Source organism: Hyperolius riggenbachi, chromosome 9, assembly GCF_040937935.1.
Source record: "Hyperolius riggenbachi isolate aHypRig1 chromosome 9, aHypRig1.pri, whole genome shotgun sequence".
NCBI lineage: Eukaryota > Metazoa > Chordata > Amphibia > Anura > Hyperoliidae > Hyperolius > Hyperolius riggenbachi.
In genome coordinates this window covers 104591000-104604132 of record NC_090654.1, presented here as the reverse complement: position 1 = coordinate 104604132, position 13133 = coordinate 104591000, and the positions used below count along the sequence as shown (strand labels likewise).

The 13133-nt window shown below is 39.9% G+C and overlaps 1 long non-coding RNA gene across 1 annotated transcript in view; it reads right to left on the bottom strand.

Moving 5' to 3' along the window:
• Nucleotides 1-8111: 8111 nt before the first annotated feature.
• Nucleotides 8112-13133, bottom strand: part of LOC137531692 (uncharacterized) — a 32101-nt gene continuing 27079 nt past the window's right edge. Inside the window, exon 4 of the long non-coding RNA XR_011023710.1 lies at nt 8112-8159. This is a non-coding gene — a long non-coding RNA (uncharacterized lncRNA). The remainder of the gene's footprint in view (nt 8160-13133) is intronic.

The window sequence follows — 13133 nt, the reverse complement described above, 5'->3', positions numbered from 1 at the left end:
CTGCAAATAAGTTGAGTTATTGTAGGATTATACTGTTTTTATATGCAAATTAATGCAGCTTGAAAATGGACCAAACAAATTCCTCCAAGTAAAAATTCAATTGATCCATTTTCAAGCTGCATACATTTGGGTGCAAATTTTGCATGATCTTGCATCAACTTGGAATTATTTTCATCTAATGAACTCAACCACCCATATGTATTTGGCATGTACACAATTATTATTTTACAGCATTTATTTTTCAGTCAAGCAAACAGCGAAATACCTCTTGTTACATTTCCCACATGTGCATCCAACTTGAACAATAAAATTCTGATGCATTCAGTAATTAATTTCCATGGTAACTTCCATGGGCACTTCCATGGGCAGCACGGTGGCGTAGTGGTTAGCACTCCCGCCTTGCAGCACTGGGTTCCTGTTTCAAATCGCAGCTACCCCTACTACCTGCATGAAGTTTGCATGTTCTCCCTATGTTTGTGTGGGTTCCTCCGGGCATTCTGGTTTCCTCCTGTGTCCCAAAAATATACAGGTAAGTTAATTGGCTTCCCTCTAAAAATTGGCCCTAGAGTATGATACGGATGCTATGGTAGGGATTAGATTGAGAGCCCCTCTGAGGGACAGTTAGTGACAAGGTAACATATATACTCTGTACAGCGCTGCAGAAGCGCTATATAAATCAGGGATGCTCAAAAACGACCCGGGAGATAGCCGGATAGTTGCTATCTGGATATCTCCCAGGATGGCTGTGCGGGGGGGGGGGGGGGGGGTCAATCTTACCTGTCTGACGTCTTATAGGTATGTCCCTCGGCGCCTCCCACGATAGCCGGATAGTTGCTATCTGGATATCTCCCAGGACGGCTGTGCGGGGGGGGGGGGGGGGGGGCAGGGGGGGTCAATCTTACCTGTCTGATGTCTTCTAGGTATGTCCCTCGTCGCCTCCAACGATGCGCTCCACGCAGCGGTCACGTGAGTACAAACACTTTCTCCTTCCGGGTTTAAGGAGGAAGTGTTTGTTATCACGTGACGCGCGTGGAGCGCATCGTGGGAGGCGCCAAGGGACATACCTAGAAGAATAGCAACTATCTGGCTATCTCCCGGGTCATTTTTGAGCATCCCTGATATAAATACTAAATAATAATAATCTCATCTCAGGGTGCAACTATTTGCACATTTTAGCATGTGTATTTGTTTGAATTTACACATAATCTGCAGAGCTACATAAATTTAGGGACACTCAAATCGGCTTTTCTGATAGGAACTTGGAAATGGATTTCTGTGAAAAATACCACATTACCACATCTCGGTAATTTTAGCCCAATCGCAGAACCTGGAAGCATTGGACAAATCAGAGAATGCAGAGTCAACTCGGAAGTCCTTGGCCAATCAGAGGATGCAAAAAATGCACCCCCCCCCCCCCTCCCAAAAAAAAAAAAACTTTTCTGAAATCGGAATTGGAAAAACGGAAATCCGCTGAATCGGTAATTGGCATTAGCGGAAATTAGAATTTCAATGGAATCAGAAATCAGCAATTCTCAAAAAAGGTTTTGTTTTTTTTTGATAACAGAAACAAAACAGCTGAATAAAAACTGATCAGGTTTCCAAATGAAAGAGGTAAAATAAATAACCCATTATTGATGATCTTTAGTAATACTAGTTATTTTTATTATGGTTGTTGTTATTGTAATAAATTGGCAGCAAAGGAAAGTCAAAACAATGTCCATAGCTGCTAATAATATTTTCGTGGAAGGTGGGAGGCTCTCATAACTGCCTGAGGGGAAGTAATTTTCCCAGCAACATCCAGAATTTTTATAAACTCCTTAAGCTATCCAAGTAGGACCTTTTGTTTAATAGGCTAAGCCACCGATCGCTTGACCAGCAACAGCCTTAGGAAACAAGATACAGCATGCAACAGCCTGAGCCAAACTAAACATAGATACATTGAGAGGGCTTTCAAGGCTGCAATGAGACCATGGAGAAACTTCCTAATGATACTTGTCCCCTGGGCAAGGAAGTGCAGGCAGCATCCAGAAACCAAACTACCAGAAAAAAATGCCTATTAAATTAACTTAAATGAGGCACCCTCCCAGTCTTTTTTTGTCAATAAAATAGTCCCAATACCTTTATTGGTAGTTAGGAAAAATAACCCTATGTTCACATATCCACTTGACTTAAACATATCTAATAATAAACTTTTTTTGTACATAGTGGAGAGAAATGGCAGCACATCCAAAACAAGGCTGCATCTGAATGACTTAACAGCAAGAGGTGTGCAGAGCCTCTTAAAGGAAACCAGAACTTCTGTAATAAAACGTTTTATACATACCTGGGGCTTCCCTCCAGCCCCATAAGCTCGGATCATTCCCGCGCTTCCATCCTCCGCTGTCTGCAGGTCCGGTACCGGGGGTCCCTGCACTTCACACAGTCGGGGCCAGTCTACGTAGGAAAAGTGTGTCCTTTACAAGATACGCAAAGAGTGCACTTCTCTTACGTCAGACTAGCCGCGACTGACAGAAGTGATGGGACCCGGTACCGGAGATGCAGACAGCAGAGGACGGCGGCGTGGGAAAGATCCGAGCTTATGGGGCTGGAGGAAGCCCCAGGTATGTATAAAAAACTTCTTATTTACAGGAGCTCTGGTACACTTTAAAGGCATAAATGCACCAAATGGCATCTGTAACACCTGCTACAATTTATTTGGAGGATGTTAGCTTGCAAAACAGTTTGCTTGTTGTAGTAGACCCTTGCACCACAGTGAGGTCATCCTATTGGAAGGGACCCTAACCTCTATTGTCCTTTTCTAATTGTTTAACATAGAGGTTAGGGTCCCCTCCAATAGGAAGGCCTGCCATTTCTCCCTACTGTATAGAAAAATGTAAGTTTAACTTTTCTATGGTATAATAATAAACTTTGCTCAGTGATTAAGATTACAAGTAGAAAAGATGCACATTTAGTACTCCAACAGCTTAGATCTACAAAATAACACCAGACATCTCTCCAATCTACACAGCTATGCCAATACAATTTTGACGATGAAGATTGAAAATATCAAACTCACTATCTGACAAAGGCATTTTGTATTATTAAAATTTACCTTTCTGAAATCAAAATATAAACAAAAGAATTGTATAACCAGATTTCAGTAAAATTATCCTGTTTCAAAAGGCTGATGAGCAGATTACTAATGCAACAACCATCTGAAACAACTTTAAAGGGACCCTGAGCAGTAGCCCTGGGTAGCATTTATGCCTAGCCACGTACAATTGGTTACGCCCATACACTCGCCCTGCCCCGTGTTAAAGAGAACCTGTACTGAGTAAAAATATTTAAAATAAACACATGAGGTAACTTCAAATGAACATTACAGAGTTACCTTGCCATTAGTTCCTCTCAGAAGCTCACCATTTTCTTCTGATAATAATCCCATCCAGTTCTGACAATATTTTGTCAGATCTGAAATATATCAGTTGCTGTCAGTAAAATATCAGTTGCTGACAGTTATAGCTGAGAGGAAAACTGATGTACCAGGTAATGTCCATGTTTCCCTTTGGCTCAAGTGGGCGATGTTACAGTTTAACTGTGTGCTGACTAGAAAGCTGTTATGGGTAATGGCCATTTTCAAAATGGAGGACGGAAAATTCCCTTGATCACAGTGAACAAACAGGGCGTGGGAGAGGAGAAAGACACTGAGGAGTAGACTACATGGAAGGTAAGTATGACTTGTGTATGCTTATTTTGACTTTTAATTTTCAGTTCAGGTTTTCTTTAAGCTCTCTGCCTCCCATTTTCTTCCCTTCCAAAACACATTACAGCTGCGATTCAGCCAAGGTGCGCTGTGTCCCCCGGAACAGGAAGCCTGCGGGGACAGTAAAATAAATAAAGAACATGAAGAACATCTAGAACAGATTTTTTTTAGAGGTAACTGGAGGGGCTTCAAACAGTTAAAAGACTAAAAAAGGCAGGTAAGTTTATTACATATGTTCTTAGACGTACAGGACATAGATATTGTAGTACTGTTAGGGTATTTTCATTGGCACTTTTCAACGTGCTGAAATGCTGAACATCAATTACAAATCAAAATGGGAGTGCATTACCAGTAAACGTGCGCCTTAACAGTGGAAGGGAAGTGTACTTTTCACTGAATGCATGCTTCACTGTACCTGACGCAATGCGGCCGTAACATGAGGTACAACTTTTTTGTACTGTTTCTATATAGGGATCGCAATGTAACATCCCATTGTGAATGTGGTCTATTAGACTACATTTTGTGCTGTTTTAAATCAGAGGTTCATATCATATAAAATGCATTTAAACCAAATTAATTTTAAAAAAATAGCATTATCAATGCCACTTAAAGAGGAACTCCAGTGAAAATAATGTAATAAAAAAGTGCTTCATTTTTACAATAATTATGTATGAGTTTTAGTCAGTGCTTGCTAATTGTAAAATCTTTCCTTTCCCTGATTTACATTCCAACATTCATCACATGGTGACATTTTTGCTGCTGGCAGCTTAAGGAAGGAGATGCTGCTTGCATTTTTGCCAGTTGGAAACAGCTGTAAACATCTGTTATTTCCCACAATGCTACAAGGCTCCCACAGTGTGATGTCAGAACTATGGTCCTGACATCACATTGTGGGAGGGGTTTCACCACAATATCAGTCATACAGAGCCCCCTGATGACTAAGTTTGTAAGCTTTGCCGTCTTTGGCATCAATAATTTGCAAATCTGATTGACTCTTTCTGGCGCCATCCTCTTTTCTGGATTTGAACCCCAGTCACCCAATGACCAACTGTACCAGGTTTGAGACGTGTGCCATAAACAATGCAAAAATGGGAGCAATTAAATATTCCCCTTGAAAACCAAAAGGTGAATTTTGATTGGCTTTTGTAGGCTCCACGTCACCCAGTGTCCAACTGTGCAAAGTTTGAGAAACCTACCATTGGCCACACACCATACACTTTTTTAAATGTCTGTTCAATTTAAGAATTGCAATCAATTTTTCTGACTGATTGTAACATTTAAAAAATATGACCAATGTACCACACACATAGGTTCAATTTTTCCCCAATTATGATAAAAATGATTGGAAACTCTGAGAAAATTGCTAGAGTGTGTATATTAATAAATTGACAATCTAACACACACCATACAATCTTTAGAAGCATTGAAGAAAAATTTCCAACATTCCAGATCAATAAAAATAGAAAAAACCGGGTAATCCGATTTTTCAGTCGAATGAAAAAAAAAGCGTTTGATTTTTTTGAGATCCGATCATATTTATCAAATTGTCATAAGATTGGATCATTTTATTGTATCGTGTGTGGCTACCTTAAAGAGAAACTCCAGTGAAAATAATGTAATAAAAAAAGTGCTTAATTTTTACAATAATTATGTATAAATGATTTAGTCAGTGTTTGCCCATTGTAAAATCTTTCCTCTCCCTGATTTACATTCTGACATTTATCACATGGTGACATTTTTACTGCAGGCAGGTGATGTCACTGGAAGTAGCTGCTGCTTACTTTTTGGGCAGTTGGAAACAGCTGTCAATAGCTATTTCCCACAATGCATGACAGGAAACTGCCAGGGCCATGGTCCCTGAGCTGGGACAAGGTCCTCCAGCACCCAAGGCTGAGACACCAAAGTGCGCCCCTCCATCCCTGCCTCCCCAGCCATCACACACTGATTGCTATTAGACTAAGAGGTGCCACAGGGCCCACAACCTCCCCAACACCTTAATATCTAGTTATCTGGCTCGCAGTCACTGCCATGTATCCCCTTTTCTTATTTATTTCTGCTTCAAACACAATTAGGAATGACAGCTGAATGAATTCTGCGCCCCCTCCTACACTGCGCCCTGAGGCTGGAGCCTCTCCAGCCTATGCCTCGGCCCGGCCCTGCGATGGTCCTCACAGTTTCCTGTGGGAAGAGTTTTAACCACAATATCAACCATACAGAGCCGTCTGATGATTTGTTTGTGAAAAGGTAAAGATTTCTCTTGTAAAAGGGGGTATCAGCTACTGATTGGGATGAAGTTTAGTTCTTGGTTACGATTTCTCTTTAAGAATGGCTGCAGTTTACATTCTTCCAGTGAAATTTGTATTTGTCTCCGCCCACTTTTTGGTTATGGGGATAAAAAGTATTCTAAATGTTATTCCAGGTAATGTACTGTGTGTGTGCCAAATTTCATTCAAATCCGTTCAGCCATTGTTGCGTGATTGGGTAACAAACATCCAAACTTTCGCATTTATAATATTAGTGAGATATATATCACTTGGGTGTCATAATAGTGGTAAAGTTAAGTCATAAAGTTGTTGCAGAATCAGTAAATGGATTAGAACATTGATAAGCTGTTCTGGTCAATAAGGTGAGAACAATCTCTAGATGTGATAAAACTTTGATTTCTGCTGTATGTGCAGGAGTGGCCATGCTCACGCAGGTGCCAGAAGAGGAGCACTGTGAACTATCACTAACGCGAATCTTCATGTCAATTAACATGTTAGTAAAGGATCGCGGTAGCAATGCTTCACAAGTCAGCCTGCATAAACCACTCTGCGACCGCCTAATGCAGGATGGCGGCCCCAGAGTGACTTCCTCGTTCCTCCAGGACACACTGGTGCGAGATTAGCAGGGAACAAGCGCTCGCATGTGCTCGCAATCGGAGCTGGCAGGCTGTAAACAATTTTTAAAATGGCCAAATCAATTGTACAGCACAAGTGTTTTCAGGGCGATTTTGAAAATCACTTGCGCTTAAATGTTTACAAAAACGCCTATAATGTGAACAAGGCCTCAAAGAGTTCACTTCCTGACTGACTTCAGGAAGTGAAAAAAAATCATCGCTGCACAAAAGTGCTTAGAAAAGCGCTTTTCTAAGCGAAAATCGCTCAGAAAGTGCTTAGAAAAGAGCTTAAAAAATAGCCCTATAAATCGCTCGGCGCTGGCGATTTATAATCGAACAAGGCCTCAAGGACTGTGAGCCATACATTTTTCTGATCATTGTAATGTGGTATCTATATTTTTAAGTTAAAGAGCGTCAAGGAAATAAAACAAAAATGATGAGATTTTTAGTAAAGATGTAATATAATTATTGTTATTTTTCTTTCCATATATTTGATTTAATCCCCAGGATGGTTGAGGCGTAATGCTACACAAAACATCCACATCTAATCTCTTTAGGTACTTCTGTACTATATGAGTTCAGTAAGTGCTTTTGTAAGAAAATAAATAACTGATAATCCCCCATGAGGAGATGGACTAGTCCATAATCCAACAGTTCTGCTACATTTTTTATTACCTACTGCAAGTGACAGCAACATAAGAAAAAAAGAAATGTATAGTGCATTTTACTGTGGGAGAAATGTATATTTATATGTATGTATTTAAAACGTTACAATTTTTCACGCTAGTAGTCCTTCAAATCATTTTGCTGCTTTGTACCACCAGGCTTGTCACTCAGGCTCTTAAAGGTACAGGACGGGAGTAGTTGGAATTTGGTTGAATAAAGGTCAGGCAAGCCAGTCAGGTCAGCAACAAACATCAGATAGATTGTGGCTAAAACAAATATTGATTAGACAAGTTGAGATCGACAGCAGGCATCAAGTAGGGTTGATCAATGTTTCCAGGTTTATGCAAATTTATGTCAATTTTGTTATGCAAATATATGCAGCTTGAAAATGGACCAATCAGTTTAACCCTGGGTGGGACTTGATTGGTCTGTCTTAAAGCTGTATATATTTGCATAAAAAATGTATACAAATTTGCATAAACTCAGAAATATTTGCATCTCTTTGATCATCCCTAGTATCAAGCAGATCGAATTTGTCAACAGATATGAAACAGATCAAGGTCAGACAATAATTAGTGTTATGGCTTATGCAGTTCCATTGAAGTCAAGACAAACCACCAAAAAGATAAGACAAACAACTGTACATGTCCATTCTCTAGCAAACAGATGCCACAACAAGCAACCACAGAGTAAACTGGGCTACTTGATTATGTGAATTTACACCAATTAGAAAGCTTGCTTTCAACCAGCAGAGTGGGTTCATGCTCAACCTTACCTGTTCATAGATCTTCCAGCATTTGCCTGGAATTATTAGGGAAAGCTGGAGGTCAGGGCACTACAATCCAAATGTAGCTGCATGCACAACAGACTAAGCTAAGCAGGAAGAGATACAGAACCGTATTATTATTGTTTTATAAAGCACCAACATATTTTTTGGCGCTGTACAAAGTAAGAAACAAACATGGGCTGCAAAATAATACAGACAATGATATACACCAATATACGAAATACAGAGTTGATACAAGATACAGAGTCAGTACAAAAATACACAATTGGTAATTACAGTGACAATATTAATATGAATACATGTGTAATAAATTCCAAGACACAAAAGGGTGAGAGAGCCCTGCCCTTGTGAGCTTAGAATCTAAAGGAATGGGGGAAATGGGGAAGGGGGGGGGGGGGCAAGAGGTGAGGTAGTATTCAATAATTATACCTAAAGGCAGTGGTCCATACGCAATTCACTTTTCCTCCTGAGTTTTTTTCCCAGGTGATAATTTTACACACTGTCATAAAATGCTTTTTGAACCACCAGCAAGCAAGAAAGTACTCAACATAGTTTTGATAGTACTTTTTCAGCAACTTTTGGGTATGTTTTCAATTGTAAATAGAGATGGCCCGAACCTCCGATTTTAGGTTCGTGAACCGGGTTTGCAAACCTCCGCAAACGTTTGCGAACTTGCGAACGTTCGCGAACCGCAATAGACTTCAATGGGGAGGCGAACTTTGAAAACTAGAAACACTTATGCTGGCCACAAAAGTGATGGAGAAGACGTTTCAAGGGGTCTAACATCTGAGTTTTTGCATGGATGAGTGGGATGGACGCCAAAAGTCCCGGGGAAAAATCTAGATTTGACGCACAGCAGCGTTTTAAAGGCAGAAATCACATTGAATGCTAAATTGCAGGCCTAAAGTGCTTTAAAACATCTTGCATATGTATACAATAATCAGGGAGAGTAATTAGAGTACTGCTTCACACTGACACACCAAACTCACTGTGTAACGCACCGCAATGCATTCCACATCTTAATCACTCTTACTGTAAAGAACCCTTTCCTAAATAAATGACTAAAGCGTTTTTCTAAACGTTTTTTTTGGTCCGGAGTTGGAGCCTGAGAAACGGCTACCACGACACATCCAAGGAAGGCAGCAGGCATGGCATGCAAGTCCCGAGGTAGTGACAAAAAATAACGATACAGAAGGACTTTCGAGGCCCTGCTGTATATGAGACGAATCAATTTCAAATCCTTTCACGAGAATCTGTTATGGAGGTCGAGTCTGCCATCCATTCAAGTGAAAGGTATGCACTGACTGCCAGGTATAATACAATGTGCAGTCACAGATGCAGTGAAAGGTATGCAGTGACTGGTATTACAATACAATGTGCAGCTGTCATACAGGTGCAGTTAACAGGTATGCTCGGAGGGGTATATAACACGGCGTGCGGTCACACAGGTACTGTGAACAATTATGCAATGACAGGTATTACAAATGTGCACCTGTCACACACAGACAGGTACCGGACAGACACAGTGACACTGTGTGCACTCACGTGGGTAGGTGGTTGCACTGAAGTTAACAACAGGTAGGTATATGCAGTTATGGGTATTACAATGTGCACCTGTCACACACAGACAGGTACCGGACAGGCACAGTGACACTACGTGCGCTCACGTAGGTAGGTGGGTGCACTGTGAACAACAGGTAGGTATATGCAGTGATGGGTATTACAAATCTGCACCTGTAGTAATTACCACCAAGGGGCCAAAGGCCAGTTCCGACTGACTGACAGGGCTGTATATAATGCACCTATAATGCACCTATAAGTACCTAAAAGTTGGAGAAAAAGTACTATCAAAATTATTTTCAGTATTCTCTTGCTTGCTGGTGGTTTAAAATGCATCTGGTTCAGCTAAGTGAAAACTCAGGAGAAAAAATGAATTGCATAGGGGCCCCGGAATCCCTAATATGCGCAGATGAAGGCATTGGGATAATTAACCATCACCATGAATAACCACATGGTTTAATTCCCATAGGAGAAAAGCACTTTGCAAATATTGTTGTTTGCATGGACAACCGCATCAATACCAATCTTTACCAATGAGCTTGAACTTCAACAAGAGTTCCTTTTTGCCAATGCCGACTGTTGATTTTTAGCATGTGATATCATTTTTATTACTTATGGTGTTGCCCTTGAGATTTGACTTAAGTTTGCATTTTTTTCCTGACTCGTGCACTTGCAGTTTGTGCCTCCTAAGTGTTGCTTTATGTTTTGCTGAAAATTCATATATTGAAGAGCTAATTGACAAACTTCTTTTATAGCTACTGCTAATTGGCAATCAACCTGGTATGACTCACCTTTATAATTGTTTCGCTAATGTGGATTTAGTTACTTCAACTTTGAATTTATATTCCTTTGTTTTGTTCATTCGTTGTATATTACTGTAGCATTATGCAGCACGATGTTATTATTTTTTTTTGAATGTGTCCTTACAAATCATGCAGAGAAGAGATGATAGAGTCACTCATATATCAATAGAGAAGGATAAGAAAAGACACTTTTTGGTTTCAACACTTTTATAAATGTAATAGATATAGTGAATGTTAAATATGTTGTTTGTTCTATTTCTACATTATCACTGTAGGGAGATGGAAATTGAGACTATTTCCTGAAAAAAAGGTCATGCAGCAAATCAGCTATGCAGAATAATTATACTACGCACTATTTGAGTCTAAATCCGCAAAAGGACATCATTTGGAAGAAAAAATGTGGCTTGTTTCTATAAAAAAACTAAACTGACACTGGTTTCTTCTTCTGGGAGTTTTGGTAGATGAATTTAAGGTTTTAAAACTCAGGTAGCAGTAAGAAAAGGAGACAAAAAGAGCACCAGAACCGCCAATAATGTAGTATTTCTGGGAAATGGAAATGTAAAGAAATAACTACTAGTGATGAGCGTAATGACCTAATTACGATTACACAAAATTTCATGTAATTAGCAAAATTACGATTATGGTCATATTCAAAAATTCATAATTTCACGAAATTACGCAAAGTTTCACGTTTATGCGGAATTTCGTAATTACTATCATTTTTCGTATCTATAATCATTTTTGTAATGAAAACGAAACGGAGTTTCATGTTTAACGTGGAAATACGGCCCTTCTCGAAATTTTGTTCCAGTCCAGTGCCTCCTGATAAATTTAAAGTGACAACACACGCAGGGACCTTTGCATTATCAGATATTGCAAGGCCCAAAACCAAGTGTCTCACCGTTTTGTGTTTTTTTTTAAGCGCCAGCAATTTTCAAAATTGATGTAAAAGTGCTTTTGCAATGATTCCTTATGGGACTGTTCATATTAGCGCGTTTCGTCTGCTTTCCGCTGATGAAGGCGCTGCCTGCACCATTTTTGCTATTATGGAAGGTATAGGAAAAGTGCAAAACGCTCACAAAATCGATTTATATGGCGATTGCGTTCCCGCTTTTTGTTCCATGACTATTTAAATGTGATGTGTTTAGGTAAGGTGTTCTTTGAATCTGGCCAAAAACTGCGCAAAAATTAAAACCCGCTGGCATAAGCGATTTCGATTTTAGACATCAACAAAGTCTTAAAAAGAGCACCTGTCTTAGAAGTAGCTGCAGGTAGAGCCTCCTAATACATTTAAAGCGACAGCATGTGCAGGGGCCTTTGGATTATCAGTAATTGTAATCAGTAATTGCAATCAATCACTGACTTCCCTGAGTTTAGTAATTACTTACATTTGCATAATTACTATAAAAAAAGAAATTACGGTACGTCCATTTAAAAAAAAATCTATAGAAAACACTAAATTACGAAATTTCGTATTAAACACAAATTTTGTGCCGAAAACACAAAATTACGTGACGGAAACTTCGCTTACGGAATTCCAAATTACTGTATAGCAATTATGAATTCACAAATTTTACAACGTAGTGGCAAAATTTGTGTCCGTAATTACGGAAACACGAAATTACACAAATTTTGGATCAACACCAATAACTAACTACTCACAAACGTGGGTTGATATAGGCAACCACAATGTCGGGCAGGTCTCCACTTGGTTATGATGACTAGGTTGATCAATGTGGGTCACGGCTCTTTTCCACTATGAAATGCGATCACAATTGTTTGAGTGGAGGTAAGTAATAGGAACAATCTTACCTTGTGATAAGAAGCTAAGATTTTTATTATTAGACATCAATAAAATGACAATGTGTTTTACGGGACCAGCCCGCTTCCTCAGGTCAATATGGGACAGTGTCTGAGCTGTGTATCTCTGTTTCAGAGTGCCAAATGATTGGCTGATTTGTTCTTATCTTTAACTGGAGCTGTCACAAATCCTTAAACATTTTAATACTAAAAGGATCCCTGATATGACTTATGAGGTAAACATAGGTACATATAGTACTATACCTACTAAAAAAAAAGTCACAGGGCACCACAACACAGCGATTCTGATTTATAATATTACCAGGAAACACTGATTCTCAAAAGAATTGCGCGTGCAGCATGCACACCACAACTGCTGCTGCTAAGCCGCCCACACTATGCCAACACCCACAGGTGCCTCTGTGCATAATTAAGTATGCACAGAAGCAAGTCCAGCTGCGCTTTTACACACAACTGCCTCACAAAGCCGCCGCCAACACTAAGCTCCCACCTACAACTTTGAGTCCATACTACGCCACCATCCACACCAAGGGCCCTTTCACATGGGCAGTTGAACTGTGTGCTCAGCAAGCTGTTTCCAGGCAGTGGCAAACAGTTATCCAGCAGCAGTGAGCATCAAGCAGTTGTGAGAGGTCGATGGGCTTTTCACTGACTATCAACTGTCTATGTGAAAGGGTCCTAAGTCAATGCCCACACTAAACTGCTTCCCGCAGGTACATCCAGGTCCGTGCATATTCGCAACCTTTGTATATAGGATTTCTAGAGATCTCTAACATCTCCAGAAGGGATCTCAGCAAACCTTATATGGACTTTATAAAAAAACAGAGCTAAAACTGTCCATACACTAGTAGACCAACTAGACAAAAGATTGAATTT